At 34.2% G+C, this 7,136-nt stretch overlaps 1 long non-coding RNA gene across 1 annotated transcript; it reads left to right on the top strand.

The window, feature by feature from the left end:
• LOC110264946 lies at positions 549–3,114 on the top strand. Its single transcript, XR_002351371.1, has 4 exons — positions 549–655; positions 724–793; positions 998–1,166; positions 3,064–3,114. It is a non-coding gene; the product is annotated as an uncharacterized LOC110264946 (long non-coding RNA).

Consider the following 7,136-nt stretch of genomic DNA (forward strand, 5'->3'; position numbering starts at 1 on the left):
TTTATCTTTGGATCATAGAANGCCGTGACAGGGCATCTTGGACCATTTTCACAAGAGGAGGGGATGTAGCCACTGACAACGGTGATGCCCTTGCATAAAGCCAGCCATAGAAAGGAGTAAGACTGATTGGATGAAGACAGCAGGAAAGCGGAGGTTCAGAGGAACGATCGCATCTCCATACGCTTATCTGAAATTCTCACCAATGATTTACATAAGTATTTCTATCCTTCTTTTATTACTACATTTCGAAAACTACATAACTATTTTATATCCGCCTGACTGAGATTTACAAGGTGACCATAGCTGCTTCATACCAATAATCTCCGTGGGATTCGACCCTTACTCACGTAAGGTATTACTTGGACGACCCAGTGCACTTGCTGGTTAGTTATGCGAAGTTGTGAAGATATGTTTAGACCATGGTTCTGTGCATCCGTTTTTGGTGCCATCGCCAGGGAATCAATTTCGAACAATAATTCACAACCTGAGTAACAATTTCACATACCAGTCACCGATCTAATCTGAGAGAGTGGAGATGTGAATGAAAGAGAAGATAGGGAGCCATCGCCGTTGCTGCTGAACCAGTCGAAGATTCTGGCCGAGCTTCTGCCGCTCGAAACCAACTGCCGTCGCCGAAAAAAGCGCTGTCGTCAAGGTTTTAAGTTTTGGTTTCATTTCTCTTAAGTTTCCAGAAGCTTTATTGTCGTTGCATGTTTGTTACAGTCGCCGTCGCTGGAATTCGTCGCCACCACCACCATTAGAGATGAATCTAGTTGTTCTCTTACTACCGGAGGTATTACCGTCACTGCTCTGGTTCAATTCTGTATTGCTACCGTTGCTGTTGACTTGCCCTAATTCAAGTTTAGTGTCACTGCCCTAGGTCTAGCCTTTCTCCTGACTCTGTTTCACTTTTATACTCAAAACTGCCTTGCTCTTGTTTATCTGCTTGTTATGGTTTTAATTCCATTTTAGTTTCGGTGTCACCTTGAATTTTCAGAGTTGTTTTTGCGTTTGATTCCATCAAATTAAAATCTATTGTTGTTGCTGTGAGCGTAATCAAAGTTGGTGATGCTGCCATCGTCTCGGTTGTGATGGAATCGCCACTGCTGCTGTTAGTTTAGACTAAGCGGGACTGTTGTGTTAAATAACGCGATTGCGACATCGAGGTAGGGGTTTTTCTTAAAAATTTATTTTATGTTACAGAGTTGTTATAAATAGATATTGACGCAAAAAAATATACTTCTGTGATTATGTTTATCTTGTGGATGTGGTTGTTTACTAGACTGAATTATTGGTTTCTTGATTGCTTGAGTGGTGTACGGTTGTTGATAAGAAATTGGTTTGAAAAGTTATTTACTTGATTATTATGAAAAGTGATTTTCTGGATTTTGGAATTAATTTGGTAATGTAAATGAATCGACTTTGGAAATGATTTTATATATGAAAATAAATTGATTCTGGAAGGAGTTTGATTTTGAGTTAGTCTGATTTTATAAATGGTTTAATATTTGAGCTGGTTTGATTTTAAAAAGAGATTTATTATTGAAAATGGTTCGATTTGAAAATAATTTGATATTAGAACTGGTTGAGTTTTGGAAAATGATTGAGATTTGGAAATGGTTGAGAAAGGGTTTGAAGAATGTTTGGATGAGACTGGAAAAGGGTGGTAGAGTCCGAGTTTTAGAAAAGATGCTGCTAAAATTTTATAAAATTGGAAGTTTCATTTGAAGTAATTATTTAAAAATATTTGGTTTTAAAAAAATATATGTTTTAAGTTTGATTTATTTAGAAAAGAATGAATTATGTTTTGAACTGAGATTGTTGATGAACGGAATGGGAGGATGGATGATGATGATTGAATTTGAATGAAGGAGGATGAGGATTGGTTAAAGTATGATTGCTGAATGAATTTAGAAATGAGATATAAATTGATGAATAATGATGATATTGAGAATGATATGGATATTGATGAATTATGATTGAAATATTCATCTGGCTTATTTATTTCAATTATCTGAGACATGAGTTTTCCTGGTTAGACGCAGTGGCTTGCCACCACTTGCTCCAGGTTGAGACTTGATACTCTGTTGACCCTACGACGTAAGGGTGACCGGGCACTTATAAATTCCCGGGAATGGTACCTCCATTGAGCAATTTGATATATATATGAGAAAAAACTATGCATAGACTCATGGGGATGCACGTCTGGGACAGTCCAAGGGTTTAGCAAACTGGACTTGTCGGGTTGGCTGTATAACCAACAAATGAGCTCATTAGCCATAGGACAGGCATGCATCATATGCATTTGTATGCTTTGCTTGGGTTTGAATTTGTTTTGGTTTGCCTAATTGTTAAACTGTTATTAACTGCTACCTGACCTATTTGCTATAACTGCTACCTAAACCTGGGCTTTCCTTGTCTGTTTTGCTTGTGTTTGTCTTGGTGTGCTACTTTTGAGAATGAGCTTTGATACTGAATTGATGATTGTGTTGATTGATTGCGTAGTTGGTTTCTAATTAAGATTTTCTTATAAGAAAAGAAAGGTTTTGGAGTTCTGAATTCTTATATATTGATTTTCGAAAAGGGTTTTTGGATGACTAGTTGTTGGTTTTTAAAAGATTCAAGGGATGAACAATAATCACTGAGCTTAAAAATAGATTTCTCTTTAAATATCTTATTATGACAATTCTGAAACTCTGTGGTGAGACCGTGTGGTTAGGTTCTCACCCCCTACAGCTTTATCTTTTCAGGAGACGGATGAAAAAGCTCACGAAGGATTGTATTGCGTTTCACTTAGTCGATAATGCTGTTTAGTTTTTATTTACTTACCCCTCGCCATCAATATTATATTATGTAAGAGGGATAGGAGTTGTATGATTTGTATGTATGTAATATGTATAAGATACTTGAGTAGGAAGTTTTGTACATGTATATGTTTGTTTTGTTTTATTTAAAAAGTATTCTTTTTCCGGTTTTCAAAAAGAACAATGATGCGATTTTCAAGTCAAAGGAACCTATTTTATTATTAAGTATATGAAGTTGTCGTAATACCTGAGCTATCAGAGTGGCGCAGCCGGAAGCGTGACATTCTGATAATTAGGGTGTTACATCTTTTGCAATTTCTTCCTCTCCCTGCCTTTTACTGTTCTGAGACTGGGTGTTCAGGGTACTCCTTTATCGGATAGCTTGGCACTCTTCTCTTATCTGTTCAGACAAGAGCTGTTTAGCCTGGTTCAACCGTGCCTCTATATTCTTGTTAGAGGCTCGGGTTTCTTGAACGCCAGCTTTGGACTCCTTTTTGGGCGTTGGATGCCAGCGCTCCCTTTTGGGCGTCCAACGTCAGGAAGAAGGTGAAGTGCTGGCGTTGAATGCCAGTTTTGGACCTTCATTTCCAGAGCAAAATATGGACTATTATATATTTCTGGAAACCCTGGATGTTATATTTCCAATGCCATTGAGAGTGCGCCATTTGGACTTTTGTAGCTCCAAAAAAGTTCCTTCGAGTGCACGGAGGTCAGAATCCGACAGAATCCAAAAATGTGAATTTTGCACTAAAACCTATGAAAATAGAATAAAACTTAAACAAAGCATAACTAAAATTATATGAAAATGATGCCAAAAAGCATATTAAATATTTGCTCATCAAGGAGTCTCTAGATGCAGAAGCTAAAAAATTTTATGATTTATTATGGTCTATTCAGCGCCCATTATTTAAGAAATGGCTGGTCATTCAGAATTATCAATGGCAGTTAAAATGTTGAGTACAAAAGTTAAAGAGAATGTATCTCAACAAATCTTTGATGAATTTGTAAAAGCTATGAAAGAAGTGATACTTAAGGATAACTTACTTGTCTCTAATTTTTATGAAGTAAAGAAACTAGTATTGAAACTTGGCACGAAAAGCAAAAAAATTGATTGTTGCATTAATGGTTGTATGATGTATTATAAGGAGGATGATATACCAAGAAAGGAATGTAAATTTTATTATTCTCCAAAGTACAAGATAGGTAAAAAGGGTAAAGAAGTGCCTTTGAAACAAATGCACTATTTATCGCTTATACCTCGTTTAAAAGACTTTACGATTCAATGCACACAAGTACCTTACATGCGATGGCATTTTAATCACAAATTTAAAGGTGTTCTTGAGCATCCATCAAATTCAAAAGCATGGAAGTATTTTGATAAAAAAATATCCATAATTTTCTCAAGAATCACACAATGTCAGATTAGATTATGTGCTGATGGATTCACCCCTTTTGGTCAATCTGGTAAACAATGTTCATGCTGGCCAATAATTGTCACTTCTTATAACCTGCCTCCCTCTATGTACATAAAAACTCTATATTTTTATCCATGATTATCCCTGGTCCTCGTAATCCCAAAACTAAGATTGATATATACATGCAACCCTTGATTAATAAGCTTAAGCTATTATGGGAAGATGGTGTCTTAACTTAAGATATTCATTCCAAGTCAAATTTTGTAATGCGAGCTGCATTGTTATGGACTATTAATGATTTTTCTACATATAGAATATTGTCTGGATGGATGGCAGCAGGTAGGATGATATGCCCATATTGTATGAAACAAACCAAGGCATTCTAATTAAAAAATGGGAGAAAGCCATCATGGTTTGACTGCCACAAACAATTGTTGCCAAATAATTACATATTAAAAAAAAATAGGAATGCATTTTATAAGAATAGGATTGAGAGAACAGAATCTCCGCCAAGATTAACTGAAGGGCAAATATGAGATATAGTTTAGAATTATGATAAGATAGGTGATGCTGAACAACTTGAGATAGAAGGGTATAGAAGTACGCATAATTGGACCAAAAGAAGTATATGTTGGAATTTTCCATATTGGTGTGATAATTTAATTTGTCATAACCTTAATGTGATGCATATTGAGAAGAATGTATTTAATACTGTCATGGACATCAAAGAAAAGGCTAAAAGATAATGCAATGGCTAGAATGGATTTGTCATTATACTGCAAGCGAAAAAGTTTAGAACTGCCAGAACAAAGTGGAGGTAAAATTATAAAATCCAAAGCAAACTACACGTTTATCCTCCAGCAAAAAAGAGCAATATGTGAATGGGTGAAGGAGTTAAGGATACCTGATGGATATGTTTCAAATTTAGGGAGATGTGTTGACATGAAGGAAGGCAAGTTATATGTAATGAAAAGTCATGATTGTCATGTATTTATGGAACGTTTGCTCCCAATTGCTTTTAGTTCATTGCCAGAGCAAATATGAAAGCCAATAACAGAGTTAAGTCAATTCTTCCGAGATTTGTGCTCAACGTCATTATGAGAAGATGTTCTTAATAAGCTTGAAGAAAAATTTTCAAACGTGCTATGCAAGTTAGAACGTATTTTTTCTCTTGGATTTTTTGACTCAATGAAACATCTACCTATTCATTTGCTACTTGAAGCATTACTTGGTGGTGCTATGCAATATAGATGGTTGTATCCTTTTGAGAGGTACATTAGTCACACCTCTATCTTTATTTTCAACTATTTTTTTATTATTTTAAGTTAATTGTTTGTTATTTAATTTTTGTTATGAATTTTGTTATGATAGGTTTCTCCATCATCTTAAGAAAAAGGTCAAGAACAAAGTACATTTTAAAGGATCTATCATTGAATCATACTTAATTGAGGAGATTTTTCATTTTTGTGAGTACTATTTCAACCAAACTAACATCGACACAAAACAAAATGATGAGGGTGATGATTCAATACAACCAACTTTGTCTATTTTTAATTTTTCTAATTGTTTGGCTAGTGAATGCAAAATTCGTTACTTAGATGACAACAAATTCAATGCAGCCATGAGTCAAATACTAATAAACTGTGATGAAATTAAGCCATATATTAAGTGAGTACTTATCTTTCTATATATATATTTACTACTAATAATATATTTTTATATTAATAAATTTAATATTTTTGAAATTCATGTACTATAGGATCTTTGTAGACTTAATAAGCCAAGATTATATTACTTTAAGTGATGAACAAGTTGATTAATTTATTGAAGTGGATTTTGCAAAGTGGTTTAAAGATTATGTAAGTCAACTTGATATGATAGTCTTATTGTACACACATTTTTTGGTAGATGATGTATTATATTCTAACTTATTGGTTCTTATTTAATATAGGTCCATGATCATTTAAATGATGTGATTTGAATATTCATTTCATGGCATGGGTCCTTTGAAAATTGTTAGATGTTGGCCTATCTACAATGTCAATAGCTTTAAGTTTCACATAAGATCTTTTTCAAGTGGAAAGTCTACTCAAAATTATGGAATATGTGTCAAAGGTACAGGTTATGGTGAATATAAAAATAATTTCTATGGCTAACTTAATGAGATTATTCAAGTTGAATATACTGGGCCACCACTAAAAAGAGTTGTACTATTTAAATGTGAATAGTTTGATCCCACGATTGGTAAAGGAAAAAAGGTAAACAAAGAGTATGGAATCATACAAATTAGAAAGCATCGACACTATGCTAAATATGATCCATTTATCATTCCACCTGAAGCAATCTAAGTATATTTTGCACATCATCCAATGAAAACATCAGAAAAAAGCAAAATGGTGGTTTGTATTCAAGATTAAAGCAAGAGGTGAGGTTGAGATTGAAACAACAGAAAAATTTTGTATATCAAGAAGATGACACAAATCAATCTAACATTCATATTTTGAATGATATTGACATCGTTGTTGATTTATTAGATACAATTAGTACAATATACGAAGATGATGATGATGATGATGATGATGATGATGATGATGATGACAATGAAATGCTTGGAGATGAGGAAGATGACATGAACGAGGACGTAGACGAGGAGGAGGAGGATGAGGACGAGGATGAAAACAATGAGGATAAAGATTGTAACACTCTACCACATAGAGCTTTACGCTTAAGTCGTAAAACAGAGGTAGTGTGGTATTACGACCCCTAAAATAAAATATATATACGTATAATAATTGAAAGAAGGTACTATACGAGGAGGGTTGAAAGATAGATAAAGCAAAATTAAAAGCGCAGTGCTTAGGAATAAGGTTTACTTGCGTACGAAGAAATATATATATATATATATATATATATATAT

Source organism: Arachis ipaensis, chromosome B07, assembly GCF_000816755.2.
Source record: "Arachis ipaensis cultivar K30076 chromosome B07, Araip1.1, whole genome shotgun sequence".
Lineage (NCBI taxonomy): Eukaryota > Viridiplantae > Streptophyta > Magnoliopsida > Fabales > Fabaceae > Arachis > Arachis ipaensis.